At 31.4% G+C, this 21,654-nt stretch overlaps 1 pseudogene; it reads left to right on the forward strand.

The window, feature by feature from the left end:
• The first annotated feature begins 4,570 nt into the window (after positions 1–4,570).
• On the forward strand, positions 4,571–16,841 carry LOC149054321 (uncharacterized; annotated as a pseudogene).
• Positions 16,842–21,654: the final 4,813 nt, after the last annotated feature.

Here is a 21,654-nt window from a genome sequence, read left to right on the forward strand (position 1 = left end):
TCATTGAAACATCATTAATTGAAAATAGTCATACTCCTTACGAAGTTACTTTTCATGAAATTTTAAATTATATATGTCTTGTAACTACTTCTTTGCAGTTTTTTAACGCTACATTATTGTGCATTTTTTAAATATTTTACTACCTACTTTAGCCAAATATGTTTTCAGTATAGGTATGTTAAAATTACATATTTTTTTTTTTAAATATATATGCTCCTGAGCATAAAACTATTTTACTCACATATAATTATAAGTTTCATAAATTATGGTATTTCTTTTAATTTTCAAACCATTGGGGTTTATCAGAATTAATCATAGAAGCACCTTTTTGAAAATATCTAATCAAAATCGAAAATTCTGAAACTTACATAATAACGTTGCTAATTCATATTTTTTAATACATTTTAAACAAGAACTTACGTACGTTCCTCGTAATCAGTGGTGTAATTAGAATTTGTCCTGTAGAGGAGGAGGGGATTATATGTTTTTAGCAAAATCTGTAAGCCTCGTACAGTAACCTATCCCACCAAATATAAAATGTTAGCAGTAAAATAAAAGTTTTGGGGGAATCTATCTCACCCACCACCACCCTTAATTACGCCCCTGTTCTTAATGTTATTATTATTAAATCATGTGATTTATTTATAAGACATTTGATATACTCATTCTCAAAAAATTTAACGTTTTATTTTCTAATTAACTATAGTATTTTTTTTTTTTTTTTTTTAACGAGCTTAATTTAGTAAAGTCAAACGTATTATAATATCGCTATTAAAATAGTAATCAACGAATAAGTACGTCAAAACATAAGCCGTGGCTGGTCACCATATTTTAGAAATGATCGAAAATTTGCATACCTAACTTTAAATCATAAAATTATTATAATGCTATGTAGAAATATAATAATTAATAATTTTATATTCGTTAGATAGCTTTTGATATTTAGTATAAATAATATGATTAAATATTTTGTTAATAACACTACCTATAGTTACTGTTTGTCTGTTTGTTAGGTAATACAAAACCAACTTATGTCCGTTGTTGGTATTACAATAATATAAATCATACTATTTAGATACATTTAGCAGTTTCGTCTTTTTATCTTTGTTGATGTTATCTATCTTCTATCTCTTTATCTATTGGCTAACGAAGGCCCAGAATGGATAAAATGGATTTATGGATTTTTGTTTTAAGGAATATCATAATGAGTTTTTATATAAGTACAATGACGAAATATACTGAGCATAATATTTGTATGTAGGTACGGAATCTAATAGAAACCAAATGAAATAAAATACTTACGAATATTATAAGGGTTATCGTATCAGAAACCTCCTTTGTATTTTTTGATTAATATAACAAATAAATAACGTAGCCAGTATATTCACAATTTGTAAATAATACTTTAATATACTGAAACTATAATAATCATTAAAAAATATGTGATTTAATGATAAAATCTGACTTAAGTTGGAAAAAGAGAAGTCACCAAATATTGGCATTACCCTTAGGATGGTGTTTAGGGAGAAAGTAGATCTTATACAATTCCTTTACAGTTGTCTGATGGTAACCTAGAATTTGTCTCAAGGCGAGCCGATTCAAGTAATCTAAAAAAAAAATTGTTTTCACCCGTAAAAGAAGAAGGTTTATATAGTTATAGTGTTGGAATGCATAGGTTCATTCACAGAGAGTACTCAACAGATATCACTAATCAGTATATATACAGTACAAATGTACAATAGAGAGCTGCTAATATTTGGCGTGAATATAATATATTGACTGAAAATCCTTTAGGGTTTTACTTTTACGTTTGAGAATTCTTCAGTGGCCAAAAGTTGTATACCATAATACCAAATAAATCTCAAAAAGAGAGCAGTGTGTATATTGTAATGTGTGTGGGCATGTGTGTTGTTTTTAAGTGAGTTTGTAACAGAACAATTAATGTCAGAGTAATGTTAACTTAACGCTTTAAAAATTAAATTTCTATAAATACTTTTTATAAATACATGTTCTGGCGGATGTCCACATTAAGGATTGATCTTCTGTCTCTCGAATAGGGTACAAACAAAATCACATTGGCAGGTGTTAGATCCAGATTGGACTATGTTTTCAATAAACAAAGAACAAAAATCGTTTGACATTAAAGACTGACTGAAACATTTACGTATTTTAACAGCTGCTGATTTATGTGGTTTAATCGTCAACTTTTAAAAATAAATATTTATAAAATTAAACCTAAAAATATACACGAGAATCCAGGGGTGTATTAAAGGGAGGGCCCATAGGGCCCGTGCTCTCCACATTCACCATATTTAATTATTATTTTTATTATTGTATTGAGTATTAACCTCCATAGGTCCTCTTACTTTTCGCGCACGGGGTATGCAGGATATCGGATATGCCGCTTCATAGACTACGGCTTCACGTGAGGGGCTCATGTTTATCATAACAAAGCATTTTTGATAATATCTTACATAGTATTTAAAAAAATGTTTTTAACTTTAAATTTTCTCGCGGCCAGCAAGATAATCCAAACAATAATATAACTTTATAAATATGATAAAATTATTTAAAGACATTCAATATGTTTGTACCTACTTAATCTTTAAGAAATAATACATTTTCTTTCAATTTCAAACTTCTTATTTCTTCAATGCATTGTTTAATATTCTACTGTAAAAGTGTAAAACTATGTGTGGTTTTAGATTCTGAGGGAAGCTAAGTAGTATATTTAAAAAAACTTAGATTGTAGATTGAGTCCTATATGTGGTAAAAGAAAATGCTTAACGGCTCACAATCATTTTTTAGTATTAATTATTTATTCTTTCTTTTAAACTCAATAAGATTATGTTGCGTATCTTAGGAGCAATATAGGTTAAGTGATTTTTTTTTTTTTTGAAGGCCCCTATTTGTCTTATTGCTGCAAATAAAGTCTGCGCACGCCTATATAACTGATTTAAAATATTTTTGTATAATACTTGTATTTTGATTATTTGGTCATGAATGATGACAACTTTTTGTGTGGGCAAATATGAGATAAGTTATAAGTGTGTATAATTTAAACTTTTTGCTTGTGCCCCCTCCCCCCCATAAGAAATTCCTAAATACATCCCTGCGAGAATCATTTGAGTAAATATATTTTTAGTATTTCGTTCATTATAAGGTTAAGTTAGGCATCAGCTTCCCACGTTTGTTTATTGATACACGACACACGAGTAGGCACGAAGTACGCTATTGCTGTAGTAGTGCGCTTACGCGTGTAGGCACTAGGTAGGGGCCTATAGGTACGATATAAATTCGTAATACTCATAAAACAAAATGTGATTATGTAATGACGACTAAATTTCACGTTCGAAAAACTGACTCGTGTGAGTTGTTTAAAAAAAAATCAAGTATTCAGTGATGGGTTGTACACAATATTGTATTTATACGGCCGAGTTTTTACTAAAAACTTGACAAGGCGTAACTAGTGATAAATATTACCTACCTACATAATATATACAATTGAAATTTATAATTTAAAAAAAAAATCTACCATTCTGGCAATGTCAATTACCTTAAAGGTAGTGCCAAGTGTGCAGTGCCGCAATAACCGGGTGTGTTGCGTGTGTCAAACACACGGGCCCAGGGCAACAACCCATAATGGGGGCCCAATGATAAAAATTAAAAAATATATAGAAACTAGAAAGAAATAAAATAAAACTATTTTGTTATAATAAATAATAATTATTATTAATACAGATTGAGCAATAGATCGCTTTTGTTTTGTACACAACATTATTGTACATTAACGTTTCTTATGCAGCATAACCGAAATTAAAAATAGTTTGGTAGTTTGGTTGCAATTGATTAAAGCGCGTCATGCAAAGGAGTATTGAGTATTGAGTAATAACTCAAAATTCCAAAGTATGTTTTCATATTTGGAAAAATAAATTTCATAATAGTCAATATGTTAATTTTTCAATTTTTAAGAGGGGTGAGGGCCCATTCATTTACTTACACACGGGCCCAAAATGATTTAGTTGCGGCGCTGCAAGTGAGTATGTGCATTAGTATGTATAATATATTTGCTATAATATGTCAATAGTTTAAGGTTCTCCAAAAACATACGTCATTCTTCCGATACACCACACAAAGGCAACTTATACACGATACCGTCTTTCCGACGTTTGTTTATATTTTGACATTTTAAAACCTGTTTCAAATACATTCATTACCACGCGGAGAGGACACGATAATAAAATCCAGCCCAAACCATAGTTGATCATATTTGTCTATTTGTTTATTTGTAGGCACTTGTATTATTACTTATTCGTTATTCTTATTACCAATGAATATTTTACGGTTTTCTCTGATTGTACCATAATTATTGTATAGCGTATTATCGAGGAAGAGACGATGATTATACTGACGATAAAAATCATTGGTACACACACTTTTCATGGTTACGTCAATAATATCGTTCACTATTATCAGACAATTGGCGCCATTATTGTTTTAGATTCACAAACTGCTCGATTTTTTATTTATAAGTACATGTCAAATCTCGGACCTGGACATTCATGTATGAATGGTCCAAGGATTGCGTACTATAAAAATGAAGCTATTAACGGCAATCGTATGCTCAATAATGTTGCTGTTGAAGCTAAAGGTGAGTGATGATCTTATTATTATTAAATTCTACTCAATGTCTTAACTAAAACCTGGTGAGAGCGTCCGCGACTTTTTATCGGGTTTAAAATATTATGCAATTCGAGATGTCACAGCTGCAAGGCTTGCAACATCATATTCGATTCAATTGTGGCTAGATACAGTCAGTGAAGCCGAACCAATTGGGTTCCCATCAATATATTTTTTTAAGAGGAGAACATCACATCCCGCACGTGTATTACTAACTTACAACAAAGCATAAACTAATTGACGAGATACATAACTGAGAAGGCTACTGAATAAATACAGTCATTAGGCATTACTAAAGAAACAACACGATCACACTATAAAGATGAAAACATTTACCGTGCAACATCGCTTTTATGTTTTTCGATGTCACAAATACTACGAAAAAGTTCTCATTGTTTATAAATTATTCATTATTTCAAATTTGAATGACTTTTTCGAACGGAGACAAACACATGCGGGTGTGATGGCATGTCATTTTAAGATGTTATAACTCGTGTCTATCAGACGGTTTAGAAAGTATAATATTATTACAATTATTAATATTAGATACTTAAACGTGTAGAATGCCGTGTTATTTGTACTTGTATATATAAGCACTTCGTTATCCTAGGTAAATATTATTAAGCATTTATCACCTAAACCTATATGTATATATATACGTATGAATAGGTATTTTCGTTTACCCGAAATTGTTTAATCATCTGATAATAATTATTGTTGAACATTTTTACGTAATTTACATTGACGTATTTTTAAATTCCTATTTGGAAAACATAAGGTATCGAAGCTAACCAAAGGAGAATACTTAATTCGTTTTATTCCTTAATCGTGTAAACGTCTCTTAAAATAATGGCTATTTTTTAAATTTTCTTTTTTTTGTTAGTTGATACTAGACACTAGTACATACTACTCGATTACAATTTTTTATCGAAGCTTCTGTTTTCCAACTATATATAGCTATCTATAACATTTTGGGTATTTTTTTTTTTGTCGGGGTTAGCACGACATTTTGGAATTATGGAATGTTCATTTATCCAAGCCTGGGTAAGTTAATGATCTTTTTTAACTGACTAAAGTTGATGGAAAACATTTCAAAAAGTTTAAAGTTAACAGTTAACCTAATTTTTTTTAACTCAGTTAAAAGTAAAACGAACATTTTAAATTAATTTAAGTTAATATTATTATGATTTTTTTTAATAATTATATGTATAGTAAATACCCAGTTTAAAATAATAAAAATCATAAATATTATTGAGCACAGAAAATGGGCAATAGTCAATAGCTTTTTTATACACAAAAATAAAGAATTAAATTATTAGGTACTGATGAATATAATTGTATAGCAGGTACTAAAAGGCCCAAGGCTGGGCATTAACGAGTTAATAAGTTAAAAGTTAAGTTAATTTTAGCTTATTAACTTAACTTACTAGTTTCTGTTTTAATTAACTTAACTTTAACTTAATTTATTTTTATCTACGTTAACTTAAAATCAACTTCTACTTTTTTAATATTACTAATTGACTTTATTTTGAATTTTCGCGTTATCTAGAATATATTTCAGTCTATAACGGTTCGTTGATTTAAAATTCGTAGATTATTAGAAAACATTGTTGGAAAAAGAAGATATTTTCGTAATTATTTTTATAAATAACAACTAATATGTTATATTAATTAAGTATGTACTAATAAAATAATAAATAATAATTTATAATATAGATATAACATTGTAACAATGTGACATTTAATCGCCCTTATGACTATATTTTTATATAAGATATATCAACAGCTACGAGCTCACGAAGTCACGTTTAATACCAGGAATTAGAGGTGGGTCGAACTGTTCGAAGTTCGAAAAATCGAACCGAACTTTAGGTGTTCGGTTCGAGTTCGAAAGTCGAACCCAGTTTTAAAAAAACCGAACCGAACCGAACTCGAACAAAAAAGTTCGGAAGTAAAAATAGTTCGAAAATTAAAATAGTTCGAACTCAAAAAATGTACGAACAGCAAAAATTCTAATATGTCAAACGTTTCGAACTAAAAATGTTCCCGATGTGTATTTTATTTTTAGTTTTCCTATTGTCTATAATCTATAATCTATATAGTTATATACTATATTATAGTAGGTATATACAATATTCTATATTATATACTTTGTATTTAAATTTTAAATATTACAAATGTAAAATTAAAACTACGATATTGTCCGGGCATTGATTATTATTTATTTCTTGTGCTATTGAATTATTTATAGACTTGGGTAATTATTTAATATTTTGGTTTTGTTGTTTTGTACTATTTATAATTTATAATTTATATAATCGAAGTTCGTAACTAGCTGAACAATATAAATATCTTTATCATTATTATTTATTATTTATAATCATTTGACATTTATATTTTTATAACATTAGTCCTGGGTCCTACACTCCTACTACTTACTCATTAATCGTTAATTCAAAATAATAGTTATCAGTGTTATTGATTAGTGGTTACTTAATACACTTATTACTGACTAAATACATATCTAAAAATTAAAAATCAAGAAAGTTTACATGCTGATCCCTAACTTGGCAAGTGTTTTTAAATTTTTAAAACAATTGGTACCTACCTAACAGTTTTTACTCTACACAAAAGAGATGAGAATAAAAATAAATGTATAATACTATAATACTATAATTCTAAAATAAAATGTAATAACTTATAACCGATAATAGACTTCAATTATATTAAAATTTAAATAATAATAAATTGAAAAGTTCGGTTCGACATACTATAAAGGTTCGGTTTGAGTTCGGTTCGATATACGATTAAAAAGTTCGGTTCGAGTTCGGTTCGACATACCAAGGTTCGGTTCGAGTTCGGTTCGAGACCATCTTTTTAAGTTCGACCCACCTCTACCAGGAATAATGTCATTAATAATAATAACTATTATTATTATTATTACTTAATATTTATTAATATCTTATTTTATAATTTTAATGATTGTCGATTATCATGAATTGTGACCATCTTATTACAAAAATACCTACCTAACTATAAATAGTGGTGTATTATACATTTGTGATTTTTACTTATTTTAAAACCTTTTCAATGATTTTTTTTTTATTAACTTAACTTATTAATTGAAGTTAAGTTAAGTTAACAAAATTTGTTAACTTTACTTTTAATTTAATTGAACAAAAAATATTTAACTTAACTGAGGTAAAAAAAATCATTAACTTTCCCAGTCTTGCAGTAAAAGCATACAAAATTTATAATATGAGCATAACGCAATTATTTTTAGTTTAAAAATAACTTATTTAAGACGAAAACATTTTATAATATGTTCTTAAGAATTTTACGTCTGTGATTTGTATCTATATGAATATAATAATTTAATATCGAATTACTTGTTACTTGTTAGTATTATCACGGAATAGAATAACTATTGATTATTGTTATACTTATAATAATCGTATGCCGTAGTATGCTATGGCATATTTTTATACATATAGGAATACACCTATATATTATAAATTATAATATTAAATATGATATATACCTATAGATAGGCATATGGCTATTGCTATATCTAAATGTATTTATCTAATTAATTTTTTTTTTGAAGTATTTTAATTAATAGGTCAAGAAATAAATTTAACTATATTTCTAATTTCCTATTCTAGGAAATAGTTATGTACCTAATATGCATTATCAATAATAATTGTATTTTATTTATTATTTAATTATTTATAAATTAAGTTAACTTGAAGTTGATTAAAAGTAACTCGTAACTTATTAAGTTTGTATCAATGAAAATAAGTTAAGTTAAAAATTAAGTTAATGAAAATTACATTTAAAACGGTCAAGTAAAAAATTTAAAATTAACTTAACTTTAAGTTTTTAACTCGTTTATGCCCAGGCTTACATTTATCTCGACCATGTTGCTCATTTGCATATTTGTGTGTGTTAATTATATCGCAAAACGAAATATTATTATTTATTACGACGTGTGGTCTAACACGTTTAATTTCCGGTTCTGAAGTGTTTGCTGTTTTGTATACGCGCACCTATCTATATATCAATGCGTATTCAACTATAATATTATTATATTATGTTTCTTATGTGTGGAATCAGACACTTAAAACAATATTTCGTCGTGAAATAGGTAGATTCCTGATGATTTTTTAAATATTGTTTAATTATTGTTTTCAATATTGTGCTTATGGACGTATACATATACTATATATATTCAACAAAATACTAAATAAATTCTATACACATTTTCATAAATTAGTTTATATGATATTGGTTTAGATTCTGAACGAAGTGATGAATGTATTGATTTTACAATGATGTGTGTTTTTTTTTGTGTGTGTCTGTGTACAGCATAACTAGTCGAAATAATGCTTCAATTTCAAACTTTGGGGGTGGTATGTAAAAGTGAATATCCTTGGTGCATTAGAGAGTTCAAAAGTAAACATTTTCCAACAGTTTTAAAAAAAATCGAGAAAAACAAAAAAAAAATGATAGAAAAACGGGAATTTTTACGCAAAACCAGTTTTCGACCAAATTGATTTTTTTATATGGTTGTAATTCAAAAACTAATCACTATAAATACTTGAAATTTTCACCAAATGTTTATGTTAGTGATACCTATATACAGTTTAATTTTAACTTTTTCTGAGTTATTTAAAGACCATTGAAATTTTCAATTTTTTTGAGAATTTTTTGATGTGTTGGTAAAAAAATGTTGGACGACCAAAAACACTTGAAAATTTAATACAAGGTTCCTTATGAGTTGTTCTTATTGAAGCTAAAAAAAAAAAAATTAAAAATCGTAAGTCACAATTTTTTTTATAAGCGTTTATAATTCAAATTTTTACGAAATCTGTCGAAAACGCGAAAATTTGCAAGTAATTTTGAAGTTGAAAAATCATAAAATTTTTTGTGTTTATAACTAAGGATTAAAAATACAACACTAAGTTTACCATTAGTTTTGCTTCAAGTAGCTATGGAGAAAACTTGAAACATCATTATAGGAAAAATTGTAAGTGCGTTTGAATTTTAAGTTTTTACAAAATAACGATTTATCCTGAAACGATTTTAAATATTTGTTATTATTCAAAAATTATATGTCGTAGATACTTGAAAATTTTACCAGTTATTTAAATTGGAATTTTCTTTACATGATATAATTTTCAAAATATATTGACTTTTTTTAAGATATTTATAGACAACTGAAAATTCTCAGTTTTTCTGAAAATTTTTTTTTGAAGTGTCGATAAATTTTTTTGGCCCTATCAAAGTATTTGAAAATGTAATACAAAGTTTCTCATAAGTTATTCTTATCGTGATTAAAAAATTATAAGAATACATAGGCACAATGTTTTTTAATTAACATTTGAAGTTCAAGTATTGACACGAGTAAATTCGTCAAAGCCATGAATATTTTTTTTTTGTGTCTGTCATCACGTTTTAAGGCAGTAAAGGTGCTTTGATTTTTGACTTCAGTACCTTATTCGAACAGAAAGTGAATCTAGTTGGTACTTTTAGGGTCAAATAAAAAATTTTCTTTTTTAACCTAAGATTTGAAAATTTTATACAAGATTCCTTACAAATTTGTCAATCTTTATCACGAAAAAAAATGTCCACTGGAAATTCAAATTAAATTTTTATTAGCATTTGAATTTCAAATATTCATAAAAATTCGTCAAAACCATGAATATTTGCAAATTATTTTGTAGATTCAAAATTCATAAAACTGTTTCTATTTATATCTAAGGTTAAAAAATGCAACAATAATTTTTCCAAAAGTTTTGCTTCAAATAGCTATACAGAAAATTTGAGGCGTCATTATAGGAAAAATGTTTTGAGCGTTTGAGTTTTAAATTTTTATGAAATCGCGTAATGATAACGATTTATCCTTAAACCAGGTATTCGTATATCTATAATAATATAAGGTATTATGAATTATGATAACTACATGCAATATTTTTGGAAAAATTGATTAACCAAGTCTTATGCAAAATGCGTCTTAATTGAAAAATAAAATATTTGTTTCAAAATAGAAATAATAATAAATAAATAATAAATAATGACAATATTTAAATTTAATATATCCTAGATTGACAAATCATCTCTTTTCAGAATCGTTTTTTGTATACAATGATACCTATCATTGCATTCAAATGCAACCTACCCTAGTCAGAGGTCCACTCCACCACCTAATGTACAGCAGAGCGATACCCATATTCCCGCTTTTTTTTGTTACGCATTTAATCTAATAGAAAGAGAAACATAAAAAAATAAATATTTTCTTGTAATAAAATCTAAATTTCCCTTCATATCAATCGGTAAGCAAAATATATTATGTAGGTACCTACTTGGCTACTTTAAATTGACGGATTAGACACAGAATTTAAAAAAAAACCATAAATATTTTGAATAGGTATCTAGTTATAATATTACATCAATATACCGTAAAAATTCCACAATAATATAGTACAGCCAATTTGTAATAAATTAATGAGCGTGACTATAAAAAAAAATATGTTATATAAGCATATAGGTGAGGTTAGTCGAAACCTGTTGCTATTATAGGTATGTATTATAATCGATTGTCATCTCTTTCTATTTTATTTGGCAGTTTCGCCAATCAACGCTTGGCGGGTAAGGTATGTGTCTTGAATTTTATTTGACAGCATTTTTTTTTTTTGGTTTTAGGTAAAAATTTGATATTTTTTTTATGGAACAACTCAAATGATGGGTATAGGTATTAAATATATTTTATTAAAACACCAAAACCTGGATCATTTCGACGGAGATTTGAACGCCCCTCGAATTACATCAGTAGGTACTGTGGACTATAATAGGTCAATATTAAATTAAATTTTGATGTCCTGGTAACACACTAATACCTATATTGACCTAGAGCCTGAAGTGTCTATTTGGTAGTATCATAATTAAAAATTCGTAGCTCATTTATAAAACCCTTATAATTGTTCTTACTGATGATAAATAAAATATTGGTACGAACATTATTCAGGCATAAAAATTTAGTAATATATATATATATATTAATGCTTATTAGATTTAGAGAAAATAAAACTATTACAAGGAAATATACGTAGGCAAATATATGTGTAATGACTTATTTGTCCTTCGTGATGGATAACTTCGCGTTTTCACGAATAGTAAATTTCGAAGAGTGCCTATTACTCATATATACATAGCCATGTAGCTTTTTTATTTGGATAGTTATAACCATAAATTATTAGTGTATGCCAATAAAACTTATGTCATCCAAGGTCATTAAAATTAATGGAAAATTCCACGATGTCTCTTAGGTAGGTATAAAAGAATTTTAACTATTAACTATTTTTTAATTTTAAATTTATTTATTTATTTAAATATCATTCAATGGATTTTGAACAATTAATTTTTTTTACCATGTACCTACACATTTTCCAACCATTTAAAGTTTTTAAAACTTATAAATTCTTAATAATTCTTCTGCAATGATATTGTATTTACTATTTACCCAGTTTCCGTTGAGACTTCACACTATTAATATTTTTTGAATTTTATACGGCGTGGTAAAATCTAAAACGACATATCCAAACGGGTGTACCTACTGCACGCTTAATTGTAATTTAGAAGGAATATTAAATAATAACATTTTATTTTCATTAACACCAAACAGTAATTGATGGCTGTCATAATAAATTAATAATGTTCGATTATAATGGCGATAGCCTGCAGGCAGCATCGCAAATAATCGTTGGGTGGACATGGATATATGGTTTAAGCTGTTATTAATATACATATAGGTACGTGTATTTTAAAGACTCGAATTCTAACGAATGTCAAATCATAATAGTCGGTTGAAAACAGAACAGGTAGTGCCAAGTAGATTAAATTACATAATATTTTTTAGCAGATAACGTGCTTATAGGTCGTATAAAGTAGTATTAAAACATTATTTACGATTATGCCTCATTTTATTTTGGACAACATTCGGTTCGCTACTTTTATTTTAATACATTTTAAATTTTAAAGTAAATTTCAACACTATTATTATCTAATATTATTAAAACCTTGTAAATAAATAAAATAAATATGTCTAAAATCTAAATCACTAAAAGCATATTTTACATTACTGTGTACCTACTTATTTATTTATATTATAACTAGCTGATCCTCTTGCACTTCGTTGCCCATTAAAAATACGATATAATATATATACGATTCAAAATTTATGTTTAATTTGTCGTTTAATACCTGAGGTAGCTGTAGTGATCATAATTTTTTATAGCATTTATTGTTTTGTAAAGGTGAAACAATTTTTAAAATTTGTATCTATATTAATGAATTGATAATTTCTTATTCATCCATACTTGAATTTATAAAACCAATAGCAACCCTATAATAAATAAAATTATATTTATGTATCTATCTATTATTTCTATAAAAATCACAAGTTTACAATAAAAAAAAATTAAAGGTCACTTATTCAGATAAAATATAGTCAATAAATTCGCGGGATATAGTGTAGCTTATAGGTATTTTAGCTTTCTGATAGTAAACAAAAATGTAAGTAGGTATTTCCAGAGATTAAACTGAATAATTAATGACAATAAATATAATATAATTAAAATGATATTTAAAATAACATTGTCACATTTATAAATAATAATTGACATTTCTGTGTTACAACTTACACTAAACGTTAGGTATCAGCCAACTAATAAGTATTATTATTTAATAACTTGTTATATAAATGTACAATTTACTCGTACACGTTTATTTTTGCCGATTTCAATACCTTAAAATCAACATTTTGAAAAATCCTTTCTAGTTGCTCGATGAAAGTATTAGAGGAACAACTTACCTATTTTAAAAGCCCATTATTCTTTGTAATAATTATTATTAGTGATTATCTGCAGTGTATTAAATTTTAGGTCGAATGCCGTGTTGCATAAATATTGACTAAATTTGATGGTCCATTAAAATTTAATGAACCACTCATTGGTCACTAAATCTTGTTTAAGGGACCATTAGGTCACTATTAATTCATTAAATATTTAGTGTAACCCACTTTATTTGTCATACAGTTAGTGACGTGATGAACTGTACGGTGTACAAATTAAGAATTATATTTTATAAGTCAATCATTTGTAAAATATGTATTGATTTAACGATATTAATATTACCCTGTCATTGTGTGTTTTAGGGATCCGACTGCGTGAACAACACGACTATGACTCCTTCTGTGCTTATATTACCAGCCAGCAGGTTTCCGCCTCCGATTTTTTCCAATGACTTTTCGTACGGTGGCATGTCGCCGTCCGAACTGGCCCTGCTGTCAGCCACGGACCTGACACCACCAGAGCGCGAGAATTTCGTCGTGATGGTGATAAACGCTCTGAAGGAGTCACCGTATCTGATATCTTTTTTACCACACCTGACGGTCAATAGAATTTTGAACGAACTGGCCTTTAGACCGTTGCTGTTGAACTCCATCGAACCACCGAACGTGGTGGGCCTGATCGACATTCTGTGCGGGTGTCCGTGTCTGCTAAAAGTCGCGCCCGACCGCACGGTCAGTGAATTCATAACCGCCATCGTGCTGAACTCGAAAATCGTGGACGCGTTGCCACCGTCCACGGTCGTCTGTCTGTTGAGCAAGGTGCCGCCGGCCGTGCTGCTAGCGTTGTCGCCCACCATCAAAATGACGCTGCTTCATCGCGTACTGTCACCGAATGCGTTTGGCACGCTGACGCCGGCTGAAATCTCTGTCATCGTGGACGTACTCGTGAGCGCGGAACGTGCGTTAGCCGTCTCGACGGCGCCAGGCGACATCCTCCAATTTCTCAACACTATTGTGGTATCGTCGACCTTTGCCAACAACGTATCTGTCACGCGAGCGGTCGACTTACTGTGCCTGTTGTTCAAGACAGCTCCGGCCCTGGTCGGCGGCGTCCCGCAAGACATCGTCGACGCCCTGCTTGCATCCATCGCCGCGTCCGTCCATCGGTTGCCGGCCGCGGTGTTCGGCCGCTTGATACCCGTCTTGACCAGTTTGCCGTTCTCGCTGAGCTTGTTGGACCCCGCCACGGTTGCTCTGCTGCTGCCTGCGTTTTCGCCGACCAGTGTGCTGGCCACCATTCCACCCCCCGTGATCGTCCAGCTGTTGGTAGACCTGTCAAAGGCGACCGCCGTCGTCGATGACGCGATCATCGGGCTGCTCCACGGCGTCGTATGCGCTCTGCCCAGTGTGATGTGCGACGTACCTCCGACCGTCCTGTCAACGTTCGCGAACCGGTTGACGTCACCCGAAGTGACCGGCTCGCTTCTTATTGACGTGAGCGTCAAGTTGATAAGCGTCCTGAGCAAATCCCAGTGCTTACTGTCTGCACTGACGGTGAGTTCCGTGAGCCAGACAGTGGATTTCGTTATCTCCAACGACACACTTTTGAACGCTATTCCACCACCGGAAATCGTCGATTTCGTTCACACCTTGGCCGGCACCGGACTCGTGCTGCCAAAGATTTCGCCAGAAAAACTTCAGAAACTATTGTCATTCCTAACTTCAGTGTTCTCGTTGAGGTCGTTAGATTCCAATCACTATTCGAAATTGCTGTCACTTATGGCTCTTTCCCCGTACCTGACGTCCGCGCTGACAAGCACTCAGCTGCAAAACGTATTCGAAACGCTCACATCGGTTCCCGGCTCGTTACAAACAACTTCGAACAACGTTTTCGCGGACATACTGACGCACTTATTCACGACGCCCGACAAGCTTTCCGATATCCCATTCCCATTGCTTTTGAATTTGTTGACACAAATCAAAAACCAAACCTCGGGTGCCGTGTTTTGCGCAATATCACCGTGTGCAATAGTTAAGTTCGCCGAATTTCTGGGAGCGAATAACGCCTCGATAATCGCTTCGTTGCCACCCCCTGACTTGATGGCTTTGGTGGGCTTGCTGTCTAAAGTCGATTGCTTGTTGACTCAGCTTTCCATGGAAACCTTGAACGCCCTATTGGAAGCGATCAGTATAGCACCGTTTGCAGTACCATTGGAGGCAACAATCAAACTGATCGTCACCATTCATTCACTGTTACCATCCGTATTGTGTTCGTTGCCACCGGATATCATCGGCAACATATTTAAATCATTTGGTCCATTCGATTTTCTGGGTGGCCTGAGCACCACGGTTCTGGGTGAGTTGTTGACCGCCATATCCAAGAGTTCATGTCTTCTGTCTGCTTTCGATCGCGGTACTATACAAGACATTTTGGAATATCTGTCGACGTCGCGGAGTATTCTGAGCGATATGAACGACGGTGACTTGGCCAACCTAGTGGTTTCAATATCGGCCAACGAACCACTCAGAACGTTCGTGCCGGGGGGTTGCTTCGTTCGTTTATTGCTAGCGATTAATGTTGTCAAGCCAAATTCGATTCCGACGACCGCGGCTGTAACGCTGTTGAGATCTCTGATATCCTCGGAACAAGCGATCAACGAGCTAACGTTGGCGGACGCGGAAAACCTCGTAGACCTGTTGGCCGCAGACAAGGTGCTACTAGCCGCGTTATCACCAACCTTGTTGATAAAGCTGCTGACGGCGCTAACGAACCTATACGCCGGGTTGCCAAACGAGAAAATTGTCAACCTGTTGGTGGCCACGCACTCAGCGCTGCCGAGTCTGCTATGTTCCGTACCGAAATCCGTGCTGGCCACTTTGCTCGAGTTGATTTTTACAGGGTCGATGATCGGCTGCCCATTATCCGAAAGCCTGGCCGCGTTCGTTGCCGCTTTGTCCACGTCGCCATGCCTGATAAACGCCATGCCGGCCACCACGCTCGAATACTTGTTAGGCCTTCTGTCATCGCAGTCATCGCTAACGGCCGAAGTCTTGCCGCCTCCAACGCTCGCCAACCTCAGCACGATCCTAGCCCTGACGCCGTCTGCACTACAAAACGTCAACATATCTGTCATCATTTCGCTGTTGTCTGCTGCCGGCCCTAAGTCAATTTGCGCCATACCACCCATGGCCTTGTTCACACTTCTGGCACCGCTGTCTGACGCCAAAACCGTTTACGAGCTCCGACTCTCCGTGATCGCTTCGTTGCTGCGCGTTGCTGCCACAGCACCGTGCGTCCTCAACGTCTTAGCTGGTCCCACACTCAACACGATTGTGATCAAGGTGGCGTCGTTGCCGCAACTTCTCCAGAATTTGTCACCTGATCTTTTACTGTCCTTCTTGGCAGCAATCGGGTCTTCACCACCAGCACTTGAATCCCTCCGACCAACCACAATTGCTCTCCTGATCACGTTGATCGCCGATATCCAGCCAAGTGTCATATCCGGCACGCTCCCTGCCACGGCCTCATCCCTCTTGGGAGCGTTCGGTTCACAGCAGGCGTTCGCCTCTCTACCGCCACCTACTCTCAACGCTCTCATCGAAGTGCTCGTCAAGTTTCCTAATTTGTTCGCTGCGCTACCACTGTCGGTTCTCGACGTATTGCTCCGATTCTTCGTGTCATCACCCACTGCACTTGGTTCTATTCTGTCATGCACGCTTATCAAGTTCCTAGCCGTGCTATCCTCGATTCCAACGCTGCTCCGGACGCTGTCACCTAGCACACTCGTCGCTTTCATAGAAGCACTATGCACGGTGTCCCCAAAGTTCCTATGTGCCATCCCAGCCTCAATCGTCACAGCGCTGTTCGAGGCCGTCACCACGGGGCCCGCGTTGGCCACGCTCACACCCCCGACAGTCGCCTCACTGGTGTCCGCACTTGACACGTCACCCTGCCTGATTTCCATCCTGCCCCCGTCACTACTGACGGCTTTAATAACGTTCCTGGCGGCAAACCCATTCCTGCTGAGCAACACACCGAGACCAGCCCTGCTCACCTTTATCCAAAATGTCCAAACTCCTGGATCCATTCCTCGTGTCAACGTCTCGAATAGTCACGGTCTTCCGTCCGTTGTGATCAGTCGTTTTGGCGATATTACATCCGATAGCAATACGAGTTCCACGGGTGATTTGCAAACTCTCTCGACCGGTAACAATGCCAAGAATGTTAATATCCTTCTAAACCCGACAGTAATTAATTCGGATAACCTGCAAGGAACTCCTAAGGTATGGGTTTCACCAAAAAATTAAAAAGCAGTTCTCGTCAAAGGAAAAATAAATTTGACCAAATAAACACTACGCCGTGCATGTATGCCATATTTTTACCAAACAACAATGTTATTGTAGAACTATGTTAACAGTGGACAGTTTATAGTATTGCTAAAACAAAAATATAGGTAAGGTAACTAACATATTGTAATATTGAAAAATTATTACAACTCAATAATTTTATGTTAAATTAATTTGTTATTATACTAATATTTTGTTTCGCCTAATTATTTTGATAATATTCACTTCTATTAAAGACTGTAACGATGTAACTGATTGTCTAATTATTTTTTTATTCTAATCTTATTTTTTATTTGTATTTCTTACAATCTGAAATTATTTTACGATAAGTAAACTTTTTGAAAAAGTAAATATTATTAGAGTTGAATTTGTTTTACATAACAACTATTTCTTCTATAATAATAATAAATTTATTGTTATGTTTACATTATACTTATATTAATCATTTATTTTCTACACTTATGTAATAATGAATAATGATTAATGAAATACTAACAAACTTAAAACAGCAAAAACAACCAATTAAACAATTTCAATTAAAACAACAGTGAACTGGATAATAGTTTAACATTCTTTTAGATCGTACAATAGTCCAATGCATCCAAAGATATCTATAATCACCAATCATGAATCAATCATCAATAATTTAAAGCAATCTACAACTGATATCAATAAAAATCTCACTTGATTTAAAATTAAAATTATATGAACCATGAAGTATGTTTTAAATTATTTTTCATAAAATGAAAATGCACCCATTTTACTACGAATACTAAAAGATTCATGTACTAACAAATAAATTAGGTATTAGGTTTAGCAATTAGAATTAAATATTTAATTATGTTATTATATATTTATATATAATATATATTATAATTTATATATTATTATATATTATTATTATTATTATTATTGTATATATATATATATATATATCATTGTTCCTTGAATTTATAATTCTTATTTTGTTCTTTAAGAGATTATTGAAATTTCATTAAAAATAATAATAAAAAAAAAAAAATGGTACCTAGCTATGGTTCTAAGCTGAGCATTATGAAATATCTTTTAATTTAAAAATTAAATAAAAAAAAACTTGATAAGTGTATATAAAAATCAAAACATGAAAATGTATCATATAATAACATAATAAATCTATTTTTTTACTTCACAAATACATATAAGTAATTATATAATTATAACAATAAGAATCTTGAAATGATGAATGATGATGAATCCAAGAAGCAAAGTTTGTTATAAGGAAACATAGATGAGTTCCATATATTATGTACTTCAATATAATATAGTATATCATGCAGTTATTAATTAAAGTTATTCAAATATATAAATAGAATACATGAATATAAATCAAGAACTTAAAAATATTTATATATAAATAAATAGTAATGCAAACAAACTGAAATAAACTAACATACAAATATTAAATTTACTAATAACAGATACTTTAAAAAAATAATATCATACAATTTACAATTTGACTTTAATGATAATATATTTTTCGTAACTAGGTATTAAAATAATTATATAAATTGAAAATGTACATAATATCGTATATTTAAATTTTATTTTATACCTAGTGAATTAGCCATAACTACTCATTGTGTAGAACATTAATTATTAATTATATTATACTGATTTTCTTATGTTATCGATGTTTATGTTTTTTTTTTCATCAATTTTATATGAACCATAATATTATTAAAATACCTTGAACGATTTGAAGACAATAATAGTGAAAAAACTACAAGATATAAATATGAATAGACTATAGTGAAGAAAAATCGTGATGTTACTGTCACTGGGGTGTAGGATTACAGTATCGCATTCAAACAATGTTACACACAGACACAGACGACGAAGAGTGAAACAAAAAACCAAAACCCCATAAAATTCTCGTCCCGTGTAATTAAAATTTAAAAGTATACACGAAACTCATTAATTTTTAAGTACACTGCCACTTATTAATTATGACTATCATTCAATTTTGTTGAAAAACAAACATTATTATTATTGTTATTCATCATTGGTATATATAGGTATACAATATACATATGTTGTATAATATAATTCCGGCATTGTATAACCTTGTCTTTGGCCATTTAAGCGATGACGATCGTCATATTGTCAGAAGCAAGCCCTAATATTCTATTTCACCAATCACTGGTTTGAAATTAAAATTAAATACGTATGACAGTGTAAGCAAACTTATAAGTACCTACAACACTGCGATAGTATATCAATTTAATCTTCGAGTTATATGTTTGTGCCCGTGAACGTGGTATATCGCTGTGATTGATGCGAATGTAATCATTAAGAATGTTGCCACTATAACTATATAATAATAATTATTGTTTCCGCACTAACTAATTTACTCGGATTAGGCTAGGTATAATAAACGGTAGGTAACTATATAAGGTTCGCAATACTGCATTTATTTTAATATTTGAAATTTTCACTGCCATTTTATAGACAGCAGTTTAAAAAAAATATCGATTTAAAGACAAACTTTTTTTTTAAAATTATTTCTATTATAATACATAATGAAAACTAACAAATTATTTTATCTATTAATTAATGTGATGATGTTCATTTACCTTATGAACTGCAGGGCTAGGATTTGTATGCAACAGCATGTTTTTTTTGCGACTTCTGATTGTTGATTTTGTCAGTAATGTGGTGTTTTTATTTTGCATGTTTTTGCATATTTTGGATAAAATGCATATTAATGCATATATTGAATAAAATTAATATTATTGCATATTTCCATTATAAGAATACGAAAAATGCATGTTTTATAGTATATTTCGTGATTAATATTTATAATTTAATATTAATATTTCGTATTTAATTCTAGCTCAGCTAATTAGAGTATTAAACTTGGTTTTTTTTGTCAAACACAAATTTTATTTTTATAAATACAATCCTATGGTACAATATAAAATCTAAGATAGGAATTAAAATGAATATTTTTGCATATTTTGATAAATAAAATGCATATTTTACAATTTTTTATCGCATACAAATCCTAGCCCTGCTTATAAATATAGAGTCAGCCGAGTCTAGTAGTTTGGCAGTTTACAATGTATTAGGTACCGATATTATACAAGCCCTTTCGAATTTAGTTGCAACAAAAATATTGATATTGTTGGCGTGGCGTGTAGGCTGCTACCAATCGCGGAATGGGAGTAAGTAACGACCACAGCTACTAGTTCCCGGATGGGTGACCACCCGGGTTCATATTAGTTAAAAACCTTGCCACACATACACGTGTTTGCTACCTAGCTAACAACCGTAAAAACAACCTACCGTACCAAAACCTTACCACTAGCATAGTTCATAACCCCTACAAGCTACAACAGCTAATGGCCTTAGTCGCTGGACTTAAGATCAATAAAAAATTTAAATAAAAATAAATATTGTTATTACCAACGTCAAAATATTGGTTTTTATGATAAAAAGAGAGATTTATGTTGTAGACCAGCAGTTCCAAAACTATTTCGTCTTACGCCGCCCATTTAGAACTGAATTTTCGTGGCACCCCTAATAAACCCGATGACCACTATTAGATTTTTATTTTAACATAATCATCAAGAAATTATTTTATACATTTACTCTACAAGGTAGACAATTTTGTGCATTCAAAATTAAAACTATAAATTATAAATAAAGTATTTCATCCTTATTACGGTAGTGAGATCGGTTGTAGAAGTCATTGGAATTATATGGATATAAGGTAAATAATAAAAACATTAATTAGC

The sequence above is a fragment of the Diuraphis noxia genome, unplaced genomic scaffold (genome assembly GCF_037042655.1).
Source record: "Diuraphis noxia isolate RWA-SAM2 unplaced genomic scaffold, SU_Dnox_SAM2 contig0007, whole genome shotgun sequence".
Taxonomy (NCBI): domain Eukaryota; kingdom Metazoa; phylum Arthropoda; class Insecta; order Hemiptera; family Aphididae; genus Diuraphis; species Diuraphis noxia.